The 15,001-nt window shown below is 45.5% G+C and overlaps 1 protein-coding gene across 2 annotated transcripts in view; it reads left to right on the top strand.

Annotated features, from left to right (window-relative positions):
* Positions 1–551: 551 nt before the first annotated feature.
* The window catches only part of TEC (tec protein tyrosine kinase), a 131,467-nt gene continuing 117,017 nt past the window's right edge, over positions 552–15,001 (top strand). Inside the window, exon 1 of one of the 2 annotated variants that reach the window (XM_003128960.6) lies at positions 552–628. The gene's annotated coding sequence lies outside the window, so the exon portion shown is untranslated. Of the gene's footprint in view, positions 802–15,001 lie in introns of both variants that reach the window. The other variant, XM_013978655.3, reaches the window with a different exon arrangement.

Raw genomic sequence — 15,001 nt, 5'->3', positions numbered from 1 at the left:
AGTGAGTGAATAAAGTGTAACTACAATAGTGAGGCCACGTGACCCTGTAAGTGTTTCAGATACGCTCTGCTGCTTCAGGTTTGACAGTAAAAAGACTTATTCTTTTAGTAAAACTTGTTGCTTCGCTCCACCGCACCGCATCACCCACCTGGCTTGCCACGAGTTAGCTGAAGGGGAGGTGCGGTACCTAATTCCGACAGAGCCCCGGGTCACCCACAGGTGGCACTGCGCGGGGTTCTCCCGGCCTGGGGGTGTCCTCATCCTCGCACCGCGGTTCTGGGGTTGGGGGAGGAGGCCCAGCGCGCCGTCCGAAACACCAGGGAAGTTTCTTCGACTCTCCCCATACTCCAGTTGGGTCGCGGGAGCCCTGGCGCGTATCCGACCCACTCTGGCCATTTGTTTCAGACCCGCAGTAGGGCGGTGGGAACAGGTCGCCGCCGGTCTCGGTGAGCGGGGGCGGGGCGGTAGAGAGGCGGGGCGGGGAGCGCAGGGGCGGGGCCGGAGGGCAGGGGCGTGGCTGGATATCAGGGGCGGGGTCGGAGAGCAGGGGCGGGGGGGACTCGGGACTCCGTGGCGCTGGCAGACCTCACGTCTCCCGGGCTCGGCGCAGCCGGCGCACTCCAGCCAGGTAAGGGCGCCGAGGACCGACGAGGGCGGCCCGGGGACTGGGCGACTCTGGGCGGGGAAGGGTGGGGACGGAGATGCACGCGCCAAGAGGAGTCTTCTACAAACCCAGAGACGTGGAACTAAAAACGATTTTCTCTCTTCTGTGCCGCTGTGAGTGGGGACGTGCCGCGGCAGGTGAGGACCCCTGCTCCTGCGGTCCAGGAAGGGACAGGTGCACGTCCCAGCGTAGCCGCGCCTTCCGGCGGCCGCCGCCTCTCCGCCTCTCGGGCTCGGGCACTGGCCTCTACCGAGGAACACCCGCCCCTTTCCCCTTGGGTCTCTGGACCAAGGCCGCCCCTCGGCAAATTCGGCATTGGGTTCGCTTCTCAGCTGCGCCGCGGGGTTGATTCCTTCTCTCAGCTTGATTGAATCCGCCGAGGCTTGGCAGAATCCACCGAGACTTTCCAGAGTTGCACGTATCCTAAGTGCCTCACATTACTAGCCTTACGTTTTTCATCTGGGAAATTGTGTTTGAACCTTGAAAAAAGGGGTCTGGTGAATAAATATATTGGAAAAGCTAGGGCCTTGACTCGGTGTGTGTGGGGGGGGGCGGCGGCAGCGTGAGCTTTCCCTCGGATCCTAAATTTCCTTTTGGTTTGATTTTTTTGTTTGTTTCGTTTTCATGGAAGAATAACACGTTGCTGTGTATCAGGTTCAGAAACAGCCTCATCTATTGCCATTCTTTGGAGACTGGAATATTTGATTAGAAGCTTGGGTCTCAATGTTAAGTCGGAACAACAGGATGACTGGTGGCTAAGTGGGTTTGAAGCTGGTCCAAAATAGTTAAGTGTTTTCAGCATATACCCTGTGTTTTTCCAGAGAGTGCCCATTTTTCCTGTTAGGAAATTCTGAGAATTTATTCTCTTCTAGATGATTCTCCCCTAAAGAGCTGGATAGGAAAAAACAGCCCCAACCAAACAGTAGGTTTCCCAGATAAGTTTAGGATTTAGCAGGTTAGTGTGTGACGCTAGTAGCTCAGCTGGCGAGAGTCACATGTAGTTTGGAGTGTCATGATTTCTGTGGAGAAAAGAAGTGTGTGTAATTTTCTCATTACGTATTTGAGAATAGTTTTTAGTTTAAGGTACATTTTCATTGTTTAGGCAAGACCTATACTTTCCCAATACTCCAATTAATCTGATCAATGTATTGCTTCTCTCGCCAGCTTTAGATGATTACTGCATTGTGTTTATGTTAATGATCTTGATTCTTCCCATGGGGTGTGTACTTTTTGGTTTGTGGGACCGTATAGAGCCCTATAGGGTAAGTGTTGCAAACACATGCAAATCTGTGCAGTGCTCTAGTTGGCAAGACGTTTGCCCCACATTGGTCCTTGAACTAGAATTTTCACATCTTTCCAAATAGGAAAGAATAATGTTACTATATGCTCTAGCACTGTCCACCTGTTATCAAGATAGCTTATCAAACTATCAACCTGTTTACAGTTGTATCGGAGAATAGTGACCTTTGCTCTCTAAGTTGACCCTTTAATAAGGTGGCTGGTGGGGTTGTGGGCAGTGTCTGGCCACTCGTTGCATGGGGAAGAATCCTGGTCTCCCCACCTTCCTTTGTGTATGCAGAGCGCTGAGGGCCTGGGCCTTGGGCCTCCAAGCACACCTCTTGCCTACAGGTTCTTCCAGGTTGACCCGGTTGGTGCCTCCCTTCCCCACCCCAGCTCTTCCAGCTCCTTGACTTCCACCCTACTCCACCCCTCCCTGGGTTCCCACCCCTGGGGAGAATCATCTCATTGTGCAGGGCAGGACACTTGCTCCCCAGAGTTGACAGGGCTGTTGCCCTTCAGCCTGGTGCATGGATGCTCAGTAAATGTCTGTTGGTGACAGTGTCACTTGTTTCGGAGCCCTTCCTGTGCACGCCTTTTATCCAGTCTACACAGGCAACGTGGAGTAATTGAGGTTGAACCCAGATCAACCACTTTGGGGGCTAGTTGCCTTGGTTGGATTAGGGTCATAAATTGGGCATCGGAGTCTGTTAGAAAGGAGTGAAATTAGTCCATGGTCATTTGCAGTTCTTAAAATTTCCCTGTCCTGTGTAACTGTGCTGTGAGAATAGCTTTGAAAAGAACTTCAGAGGAGAGAGGCTGAGAAGTTGCCTCCGCCTTCAAACCTGCCTCCATCTGGGCTTGCCTTTGTGTCTGGGCCCTAGCTCAACCAGTTCTTCCTTGGATTGGATTATAACTATTAACTTTCCCACTGCATTTGACCGCTTAGAGCTCAGATGACTACCACTACAGTGAACTAGATGTAGAAAATGATGTTCTCTTTTGTTGGGGGAAACAAAGATGGAATTTTCCCAAGTTGTTATTAGGGAAACAAAGCAAAAGCACGTAAAAATGGGCATAGAAGCAAATAGATTTTTCGTTTAGTTCTGTTTGTTTTTTAGACTTTTCATCCAAATTACAGTTCTCTGTCTCCAGAAACAAACACTTGTGATTCTTTGAGTGGGTTATTTTGGCATTCATTGCTCCTAGTGGATACTTGTAGTTGCATTTTTCAGTTTGAAGCATTATCTGTCGACTCCCCGCTGTGGAAGATGATGACTTGGCTCTCTTTTTCCTTCTAACCCCCAACCTAACCACAGCTTCCCTATTTTCCCATCCTTGGTTAAACAGTAATTTTGGTTAGACCAATATTCGTAGCTAAGTCAAGCACAACTTTTTCTTTTCCTTGGAGTCAGTAATTGCTTTGTGCATTGGCTTAGTTTTTTTTATGTACTCACCATTAATTCAACCCCAAACTTTGGGCTAGTTTTCTAAGTCAGATGCATCAGGTATTCTGTTAATTTCATATTCCCTGAAGAAGCTGTCCCTGAGCCTCCTGGCTTGCTCTAGTCTGGACTGGTTGCCCTCAACATATGGGGCACAGATGTCACCCTGAGGACCTCTCTTTGTCATCCTGGGGATCCCTATTATTTTTCTCCTGTATTAGATCTTCTCTTACCCATAGCGTATGTCTTTGCTTTGTAGATTTCCTCATTTTGGTATAGCCCATCCTTAAGGAGCTTCCTGGTAAATGTCTATTTTTATCTTTCTTTATTTTATCTGTTTGTATTTTGTCTATTCATTTTATAGTAAGTACACAAAAATATCTGTCTGCCACTGACAATTGATATTTTGTTTTGTTTTGTTTTTTTCCCTTTTAGGGCTGTACCCGCGGCATGTGGAAGTTCCCAGGTTGGGCAGCTGCTGGCCTACACAACAGCCACAGCAACACCAGATCTGAGCTGGTCTGCCATCTACACCACAGCTCATGGCAATGTCAGATCCTTAACCCACTGAGTGAGGCCAGGAATTGAACCCACATCCTCATGGAAGCTAGTCAGGTTTGTTACCGCTGAGCGGTGATGGGAATTCCCAGGTCTCTGCCTTTTAATTAGAGGCTTTCTTTGTGTTTCATACTCTTGATTGTGTGCTCACATGTGAGGGGGGGGATTAAAAAGCTGAAGATGGAGTTCCCGCCGTGGCTCAGTAGTTAATGAATCCGACTAGAAACCATGAGGTTGCAGGTTCGATCCCTGGCCTTGCTCAGTGGGTTAAGGATCGGGCGTTGCCATGAGCTGTGGTTAAGGTGGCAGACTTGGCATGGATCCCACGTTGCTGTGGCTGTGGTATAGGCCGGTGGCTACAGCTCTGATTAGACCCCTAGCCTGGGAACCTCCATATACCGCAGGTGCGGCCCTAGGAAAGGCAAAAAGACAAAAAATAAAGCTGAAGATGTGAGGGCTTCTTGACCGAGACCTTCACCATTGGGTGATCTGGGTGAGTCTTACCCCTTTGATATTTCCACTAAAACACCTGGGCTGTGCCTGACATACTCCAGCCCGGAGACCTTATCTTTTTCACCCTCTCTGGGGTAGTTATATGGTCCTGTAACTCCCCGGGCGGAGGAGGTAGGAAAGAAATTCCAGGTGTTTTCCATGGGGTAGAGAAGGGGCACTTCCCTAATTGCTCAGAGTGGCTGGAGGGACCTGGGAGATGCAATTGCTTTTCAAGGAGGCTTTCGATTTTTATTTTAGCTCGCCCTCCCCCCACAGAGGGTCAGCGCCTTTAATTAATTAGCATTTTGAGATTCTGTGGCGTATATCAGGTTGTTTCTTGGCTTCCCCTCAACCCACCCAAGTGTTTGTACTGTTGCCTCTTATTTTCCCCATCCTTGTGGGTTTATCCCTTTCTTGTCATGTTACTGGGCTTTCAGGAGGGAGAGGAAGTACGTTTTGTTCCAGCTGCCTTTAGTGCCTGGAGTGTAGCTTTCCTTACTAACCTCTGCTGAGAGGCTAGTGTAGTTCGGCCACAGCAGTGTGCTGCCATTTTCCCTGCTTGTTCTTTTTTTGTCTTTTCTAGGGCCACACCCGTGGCATATGGAGGATCCCAGGCTAGGGGTCCAACCAGAGCTGTAGCTGCTGGCCTATACCACAGCCACAGCAACATGGGATCTGAGCCGCGTCTGCGACCTACGAACACCACAGCTTACGGCAACGCCAGATCCTTTACCCACTGAGCAAGGCCAGGGATCGAACCTGCAACCTCATGGTTCCTAGTCGGATTCGTTAACCACTGAGCCACAATGGGAACTCCCACAGTGAATGTTTTCTAACCAGCCTGGGTATATTCTCTCACCTAGCCCAATTAAAGCCCCTGATTCCTTCCTGTTTATTTATTTGGTCTTTTTAGGCTGTGCCCATGGCATATGGAAGTTCCCAGGCTAGGGGTTGAGTCATAGCTGTAGCCACAGCCACAGCAACTCGGGATCCTTAACTCACGGAGCAGGGCCCAGGGATCCAACCTGTGTCCTCATAGATACTAGTTAGGTTGTTACCTCTGAGCCACAACAGAAACTCCTCCCTGATTCCTTCGTATGCTAAGCATCCACCCCCAAATGATCACAGTGGTCATGGGAGGCCAAACCTCTCTCTAGCCTTTCCTTGAGTCGTGTATTGCTTCCTGGTCAGAGAGCCCTGGTTCCTACTTGTCAAATTCGCTTTGTCTAGGAGGGCTCATTCTGTCACCTTGGCCTCTAAATAGTTTACCTTTCAGTGAAGCCTGGCTTCTGTAAGCCTAATGTTTTATTCCGAAAGGTGGGCCCAGCGGCTCTGTGGCCTCAGGCTATTATTATTATTTCCTTTGGAAGCCAGTTTATCACACAGCTGCCTTCCCAGCCGTGGCATCCCCTCTTCCTGTTTCAAAGCTCATGCCTTTCTTGGAATGTGCACCAAGTTCCTGTTTCTGGCTGGGCTGAGCACAGATGACTGACCTGCTGCTCCTCGTGGGTGATCACAGCTTTTCCAACCCTGTTTAACCAGTTGAGTCATTCCTCAGGCTCCCTTAGTGCAGTGTGACCTTCCAGCCTTCTGTCCTGGTGGCTTGACAACATCCATAAGACTTTATGCTTGTACACCGAGGAATGATGACAAGAATCAGCTTCTGGAGTTCCCGTCGTGGCGCAGTGGTTAACGAATCCACCTAGGAACCATGAGGTTGTGGGTTCGATCCCTGGCCTCACTCAGTGGGTTAAAGATCCAGCGTTGCCATGAGCTGTGGGGTGGTTTGCAGACGCAGCTCGGATCCCACGTTACTGTGACTCTGGTGTAGGCCAGCGGCTACAGCTCTGATTCGACCCCTAGCCTGGGAACCTCCATATGCCATGGGAGTAGCTCAAGAAAAGGCAAAAAGACGGAAAAAAAAAAAAAAAAAAAAAAAGAATCAGCTTCCACCGAAGTAGGAGGTGTGTTGTTCCCACGCTATTGTATTTGCAAAGCTCTGTACTCCCACGATGATGACTAGGCATCGGGAATACAGAAGACACCAGTGCTGGCAATTGCTGTAGTGGAGCAGGTACAGTAATGACTTGCTTTCTGAAGGATGGTTAGAAAACACTCATTCAGCTAGAACCCACCAGATACCATTGTAAATGAAAGCTTGGCCAATGGGAATACCTGCTGTGCTCATTCCTCCCTCTGCTTCCACCCGCATCCTTCCCTTTTCTAAACAGAACCTTTGGAGCCACTGCAATCTCTTTTCCCAAGCACTATAGTTTTTCTCTATCGTGCTGAGTGATTCATATAAGTTCCTTTGTCTTCTCAGCTGGATTGTAAACTCTCCTAAGGAAGAACACATGCCTAATAAATGCTAGATCAGTGTACCAGATAATTGGGGGCATATGGAAGTTACAAAAATGCATATATTTGGTGCTCATTATCCAAGTTGTAACCAATAGTCTAAATTCATTAAATTCTTGAATTAGACTTTCACTTCTTTTTGGCTGAGTAGACTGAAGCCACAGAGTTTTCAAATTTTCCCAAGAATATTTTTCATATTATTCAGAAATAATCCTTCTTCAAAATGTTCTTGAAAGGACATTATTTATTATTATTTCCCACTCACATATTTCTTTATGTTTTATTTTTTCATTTTTAAAAATTGTATTAAAGGGCAGTTGATTTACAATGTTGTGACCACCCAAATATTTCTTTTCTTCTCTCTCTTTCCTTCTTTCTTTCTTTCTTTCTTTCTTTCTTTCTTTTTTTGTTGTCTTTTTAGGGCTGCACTCATGGCATGTGGAGGTTCCCAGGCTAGGGGTCCAATCGGAGCTGCAGCTGCTGGCCTAAACCACAGCCACAGCAACACCAGATCCGAGCCATGTCTGTGACCCACCCCACAGCTCACAGCAATTCTGGATCCTTAACCCACCCAGTGAGGCCAGGGATCGAACCTGCATCCTCATGGTTGCTAGTCAGGTTTGTTTTGGCTATGCCACGAAGGGAACTCCCCCCAAATATTTATTTTTTAACAGTGTTGTGGTTGTCTTGGTTTTTATGGCTAAGAAGAGTGGTTTTGGAGGAGGGAGGAAAGTGTGTGCTGATTACATTGTCTAGTCTGGTAAGTTTCATGTCTCTGAAAGAAAAAGATCTCTTTGGATTTCAGCAGTATAATTTCTTTTTTCAGCAGTTTAATTATTTTTTCTTTTGTAAGTACCTGCCATGTATTTTTTTAAAATTTATTTTATTATATTGATTTACAGTGTTGTGTTAATTTCTGCTATGCAGAAAGTGATTCAGTTCCCTGTATGATACAGTATGACCTTGTTGCTGCCGTTTGTTTTTTAAGGTTAAGAGCTTTGGAAATGCTTAGCTGCAGAGTATCAAAATGAGAACTATAAATTGCTATATATTATATGAAATAACTTATAATGTAGACCTCCCTGTCAAATCTCCTATTCCCTTTATCTTTAATTTTTGTGAAGTTCCATCCTGATTTAATAGGAACAATGTTTAATGGTTTCTCTTTATCCTGAATAGAGTTCCAGCAACTTCTTTCTGTTACTGTTTCCTTAGAAACCGTCACATCCTCATGTTTCCCCCGATATTAGGTTTCAACCACCACTTGTGGGATCTCCATATGACTACCCCCCCCCAAATTGTGGCTTTTCTTTTTCCTACAAAGGGGTGATGTCAATGTTTATTTTTCTGCAAGTATAATTTAAGCATTCAGTAAAGTTAGTTTTTACCATTAGGGTTATTTTTGTTTCATAGAAGGCAGTTGGCTTTCTATTTTATTTTCTTGCTTTTGGTGATAAAAATGCTTGCTCCTTTACCATGCAGAGAAACAGAAATATGATTTTTTTTTTTTTTTTTTTTTTTGCTTTTTAGGGCCACACTTGCAGCATATGGAGGTTCCCAGGCTACAGGTCGAATCAGAGCAGCACCTGCTGGCCTACACCACAGCCACAGCAATGCAGAATCTGAGCTGAGTCTGTCACCCACACTACAGCTCACAGCAACGCTGGATCCTTAACCCACTGAGTGAGGCCAGGGATTGAACCCAATCCTCAAGGGTACTAGTTGGGTTTGTAACCCGCCAAGCCACAACGGGAACTTCCCAGAAATACAATTTAATTGAGCTTATGAATGCTGTTAGCTATATAAGTTTAGGTATGAATACTTTTTTTTTTTTTTTTTTTTTTTTTTTTTTTTTTTTTTTTTTTTTTTTTTTTTTTTTTGTCTTTTTGCCATTTCTTGGGCCGCTCCCGCGGCATATGGAGGTTCCCAGGCTAGGGGTCAAATCGGAGCTGTAGCTGCCAGCCTACGCCAGAGCCACAGCAACGCAGGATCCGAGCCGCGTCTGCGACCTACACCACAGCTCACGGCAACGCCGGAACCTTGACCCACTGAGCAAGGGCAGGGATCGAACCCGCAACCTCATGGTTCCTAGTCGGATTCGTTAACCACTGCGCCACGAAGGGAACTCCAGTTTAGGTATGAATACTTTTTAGTATTTTTAAAGGATTGTCAACTTACTTGTCACACATTTAAAGTAGTAATAGAAGCAGTGAATCAAATAATTCTTTTTTTTTTGGTCTTTTTAGGGTTGCACCCACTGCATGTGGAGGATCCTAGGCTAGGGGGCAAATTGGAGCTGCAGCCACTGGCCCACACCACAGCCACAGCCACGCCAGATCTCAGTCACATCTGTGACCTACACCATAGCTCAAGGCAACGCCGGATCCTTAACCTATGGAGCGAGGCCAGGGATCAAACCTGTGTCCTTATGGATGCTAGTCAGATTTGTTTCACTGAGCCACAGTGGGAACTCCAAAGAATTCTTATTCATAGGCTCTGGAGTCATAGCTGAAGGTTTTTTGGGTTCAGAGCTGGTGACACATCCCCTTTCCTCCCCCAGGCCAAGGACAGAACTCTGCGTGCCATTGAGAACCCCAACTTCTAGGGTGCTCTTTGGACTCTCCCTGCCATCATTAAAAAAAGAAAAAAGGTCATTATATAGATTCATTTTTTAAAAATGTAATCAGTACTGAAGCTTCCAAGAAAGAGATTAAAAATGACCCCAAAACTATTCCAGAGACAATCTTGGTGAACCTACCTCAGTCATCTTGATCATCATATGACTTTTTAAAAATCTTTAGCAACTTTTTAGAAAATAATTAACCTAAGGAATATTGTGTACAACTGTTTATGTAACTCCAAATTCTATAATCTTTATATTTAGATATATTTGTGCACATCCATATATACATATATATGCACCTACTTTATGAAGTTTTAATTAGTTCAGGCATAATGTTCTTTGGGTAACTATTTCAAACAGGCGTTTTCTTGTAGGAATGATGATTTTTTTTTTTTTTTTTTTTTGTCTTTTGTCTTTTTAGGGCCACATCTGTGGCATATGGAGGTTCCCAGGCAAGGGGTCGAATCGGAGCTACAGCTGCTGGCCTACACCACAGCCACAGCAATGCCAGATCTGAGCCGTGTCTTCGACCTACACCACAGCTCAACAGCAACGCCAGATCCTCAACCCACTGAGCCAGGCCAGGGATCGAGCCCAAAACCTCATGGTTCCTAGTTGGATTTGTTTCTTCTGTGCCACGACTGGAATTCCAGATGATCGTTTTTAATAGCTAGGTGACAGTCTGTCATGTTAATATAAAATTATACTCGCCAACTGTTGGACATGTGTTCTTTTTGTTTGTTTGTTTTGCTTGTTTGTTTTTAAGTAAGTAGAATTGCTATATCATTTTCCCTTGGGGGGGATTGTTTCCTTGGGAAGTATTTTTCAAAATACCACTCTGGGATTAAAGGATCTCTCGTTTTTGTTAATCATTGTAGGAAGAACACAAAATTATAACTTGAAAAATCTCACTGGCTGTATAAATTTATATCAAGTTTCCAGTACCTCTTTCTTAGCTTTTTGGATCTGCAGCATCTCCTCCGAGGTTACTGAGGCCATGCTGTGTATCCAGTTGTAGGTCAGATAATAAAGCTGAGTAATCTGACAGGTTCATTTGCAGGTTCATTTGTCCTTGTTGGTAAATGTCTATAGCCTCATTTTATTTTATTGGATGTCTGGTAGGAAAATTGCCCATGGATTAATTACAAAAGGTGGAGAGGTTGCTGTGCTCTCTGTGAAACTATATTTGCCCTTAACCTGGTCTAGGGTTCATGAACCTTTCCTGTAAGCTGGGGAAAGGCATGATACATTCAGTAGGGAATTCCAGCCCTTCCACCCATTTCCCCATTCTTGGACTGCATGGGGAAGTAGGAGGGGCTGGGTGGCCGGTAACAGGAGAGAATTTTGCATTAATATAGCTTCTTGGTAAAGAACTAGAGCAGAGTGGATTCCTCTTCTGATTTCCCACATCTTTCTCTTTAATGTTTAAAGCCTGGGCTAGATTCCTAAGTCAGCTATTAACTGGTATTCTGTTCCCATGCCTCAGGTTTTCCGTCTACTAAACAAAGCATAATGACACCTAATTAACAGTCCATTTCAGAAAGATTCATGGCCTAATGCTTGTAAAGGACTTTGAGCTTTTCTGGGAGTGTTTTATACACATTCATGAATAATGAGATGGTTTGCTCTGTTTAGCACAGGGCATCTGTATCATGTCCATCTTATAGATGAGAAAGGAGAGCCCCTTAATGCTATCAATCCTAGGATGTCTTCATAGCAACATTGTTGAATAGAAATATTCTATGAGCCGCACATGTCATTTAAGTTTCTAATAGCCACATTAAAAAAGTAAGCTTTAATTGATCTTAATAGAATGTAAATCTTAATAGTGTATTTTGTGTAAGCCAAGGTATAAAGATATTATAATTTCATTATGTAATCATATAAAAATTATTAATGAAATACCAGAAACAACTTAAGAGCTTGATAGGATACAATAAAAAACAATACATTGCAATGTAATATGATGCAATGCAATTCAAAATCCAAAGTAAAATGTAGCCCTGCCAAAGTCCATGGAAATATATTTAAACGGCTTCAGTTTAAAATTTTTACATTAAAATTAATTAAAATGAAAGAAAAATTAGCTCCTCAATTGTACCAGCCACATAGCAAGTGCTTCATAGCTGTTTGTGGTGAGTGGCTACTGGAATGAATGGTGCAGCTCTAGACCAAAAGTTATTCTCTGTCCCCAAAGGCCTGGGGACTCCCAGCTACTCCATCTGCACCCATCCTTTGACCCTTCTCAGCCCCCGTGTCATCTTCCTTGCCTATGCCAGGGCCACCACATTGTGCAGGTTATACACTTCAAACCTTTGGCATAAGAAAAGGAATGTTTATGTATGACTGGGTCACTTTGCTGTACAGCCGAAATTAGCACAACATTGTAAGTCAACTATAATTAAAAAAATAAATGAACAAGTAAAAGAAATATTTACAAGTAAAAAAAAAAAAAGCACTTCTGGGCTGTCATTCACATGGAAGATCTAGTAGATCTGTTTAGCGTGAGTTTTTTGGAAGATGGAAGTAAAGTTTTTAAAGGAAAAGACCCTTCCCCCTACCAATTCATGCAAAGGCATTTTTGGGGGGTGATTGCAGTCCTTCTGTATCGTCCTAGCGTTTGGGGCCCAGGCATTGTTCTCTTATATGCTCAGCATGTTCCCAGGCCCACAGCCTATGGCTGAAAGTAAGGAAGCAGCTTCAGCCAACCTCTCCTCCCCCCAAAATAATATCACAAAGCCATAGTCTCACTTCGGTAGTTTACCTTGGAGCCATGTGCCTTATTCCTCATTGTATCCCCAGTGCCTGTCACATACTAGGTGCTCAGAACATGGGTTGATTGGAATTGTCATCTCAGAGTTCACCCAGAGCCCCTCTATTGTATCCTGAGTTGCCTTTTGATGAATCTTGACTGATTGTTGATTTATCCACGTGCTGACCTGGCTCTCTTTTCCACCAGCTCACAGCTCACCCTTCATGGGGTACCCTTGTTCCAAATAATCATCACGCTTGTTACCATTACTCATAATAGCTGCCATTTATTGATCGCTTGATGTCACACATTGTGCTTAACCCTTTGATGTGCATCATTTCATTTAATCTTTTCAAACATCTCTAAAAAGTAGTATCCTGTTTTATAAGGAGGAAACAGGCACTAAGAAATTAATTTACCTGAGGTCACACAGCTAGTAAGTATCAAAGCTGAAATTTAAAACCAGTTCTGACTTCAAAGCCCTTCTATGCTTTAAGGAACAAGACTGGGCTTCTCTTTTGGTATCTGGGGCCTGATGAGTGACCACACTGTTTACAGTGGACTTATTTGTTTGCCCGGACTTCCTTCCTTTGGGGCACTTCTCTGTCCATAATTCATGTGGTTTGGGTGGGATTGACATCAAAACCAGGGATGGTCATGTGACTCAGCTTTGGCCAATCCGAGTAGTGCCTCCTCCACCTGACTCTGTGATTGGTTCAGAGGTAGCACATAATCCTGGCTCGCTCAGTCAGGCTCCTTTTCTGCCTCAGTTTAGGAAAGGAGGTATTCTTTTCCTCTGTGTGTGTATGTGAGTGTGTGTTTTAGGGCCACACCCGTGGCATATGGCGGTTCCCAGGCTAGGGGTCTAATTGGAGCTGTAGCTGCCAGCCTACACCACAGCCACAGCAATGTGGGATCTGAGCTGTGTCTGTGACCTGCACCACAGCTCATGGCAACACCAGATCCTTAACCCACTGAGCGAGCTGGGGATCGAACCTGTGTCCTCATGGATGCTAGTCAGATTTGTTTCTGCTGAACCACGACAGGAACTCCTCCTCCAGGGTTTTTTGACTGCTGGAGTGAGGTAACCTGGAGCTCCTGGTGGCTCCACTAGATGGAGGAAGCTATTTGAAGTAGGGGAGAACGAAGGAGGCTGGCAGGCAGTGAGGAGTAGCACTGAGTGGTGGTGAGAGCACAGACAGCGTCGTTTGAACTCTAGGATTCCCGTGTGCCTGAGGCATCCTAGGATTTCTTGGTTATTTGAGCTAATACATTCCTTTTTGTTGTTGTGTGCTTAAATCTAGTTATTTGCAATTGAAAACCCTGCCGTATATACTGACTTTCCCAGGCCCACAGCCTGTGGCTGAAAGTAGGGAAGCAGCTTTAGTCAACCTCTCCTCCCTCCAAAATAATGTCATGAAGGCATAATCACTCTTCGGTAGATAGATATTTTTATTTTGGATTCTCCACTGCTATTCTCTACCCTTTGGATGAGCTCACTGCTTCTTGGGCCTTTGTGCCTCCTCTTTGATCCCTGTAGACTCTGTAAACAGCCAGTTTGCTTCTTCCCTTTTAGGACTATGAGCCCTGCCCTAATGAAAGGAGATACCACACCCAGCCCCTCCTCAGAACTCACCCCTACCCGCTACCCCCACAGCACAGGCCACACACAGGGATAAGGATTGGGTAGTGAGTGGAACATTAGGGAAATCTGTGCCTTGTAGACCTGAGGAAAATTACTCATCAACCTCCTTTTGAATGTTGATCAAAGACTGTTGAACGCTTAACTCCTCTGGCCTCTGACACTGGGACCTCCGCCAGATGAGGCCAAAGCTCTGCCTCTTATCCCATTTCCTTGGCTCCCAGCCTTTCTGATCAGCTATCTTCTTATGTACTCTCAACTCCGCTGGGATTCTGAGCTTCCATCCTTCTCCTGGCTTCCTTCCCAAATCTTTCTGGTGGCCCTCTGAGGGCATTGTTCATTGTGAATCAGCATTCCCACACCCCAGCCACCTCAGGAGTGAGAAGACTCCCCTTCTCTGCAGCTCTCTGCTTTAGCCTTCTCCTGCTTCCCTGTGCTGCTTCTAGGTCTTGCCCAACCCTTTCTCTTTTGGAGTTCAAACCTTTCATGCAGATACCCTCCTGGTTTCCCCTTTTTGTCACCAACCTTGTCATTATTCTCCCTGATAGACTGCTGGTTCATGCTCTTCCATCTCTGCATTCATGTATACAGATACCTTTCCATGGCTGTGATACCTTGTGCAGTTGCCTTGAGGTGAAAAAGGAGTGGCTAATCACCTCTCCAGTGCAATAGGAGGCAGAATTCCTAAGAGATTACCCATGATGAGGACCTTCAAAAATGAATAGGATTTCAACAGATGCTCTTCTAGGCAGAGAGAACAAGTCAAGCAAAACCATGGAGATATGACAATATGTACTGGCTTTGAGCTCTTGGAAATAAATGGTAGGATGGGAAGAAGGAACCCAGATGGGATTTGCCGTGATTATATTTACTTAAAGTTCAGGGATAACCCTAAGGAGGGTCTAATGTGGAGAATGCAAGAGAAGGACCAGCGTTTATTTCAAAAGGGAGAAGTGCTTTAAAGTTTTAAGGCGTGGGGAGTTCCTGTCATGGCGCAGTGGTTAACGAATCCGACTAGGAACCATGAGGTTGCGGGTTCGATCCCTGGCCTTGCTCAGTGGGTTAACGATCTGGCGTTGCCATGAGCTGTGGTGTAGGGTTGCAGATGCGGCTCGGATCCTGCGTTGCTGTGGCTCTGGCATAGGCTGGCAGCTACAGTTCCGATTAGACCCCTAGCCTGGGAACCTCC

The sequence above is a fragment of the Sus scrofa genome, chromosome 8 (assembly GCF_054392235.1).
Source record: "Sus scrofa isolate SSC_HxYL_T2T_F1_AM1 chromosome 8, Sscrofa_HxYL_maternal_Yorkshire_Landrace_v2.0, whole genome shotgun sequence".
Taxonomy (NCBI): Eukaryota; Metazoa; Chordata; class Mammalia; order Artiodactyla; family Suidae; genus Sus; species Sus scrofa.
This window is presented reverse-complemented; position numbering and strand designations above follow the sequence as displayed.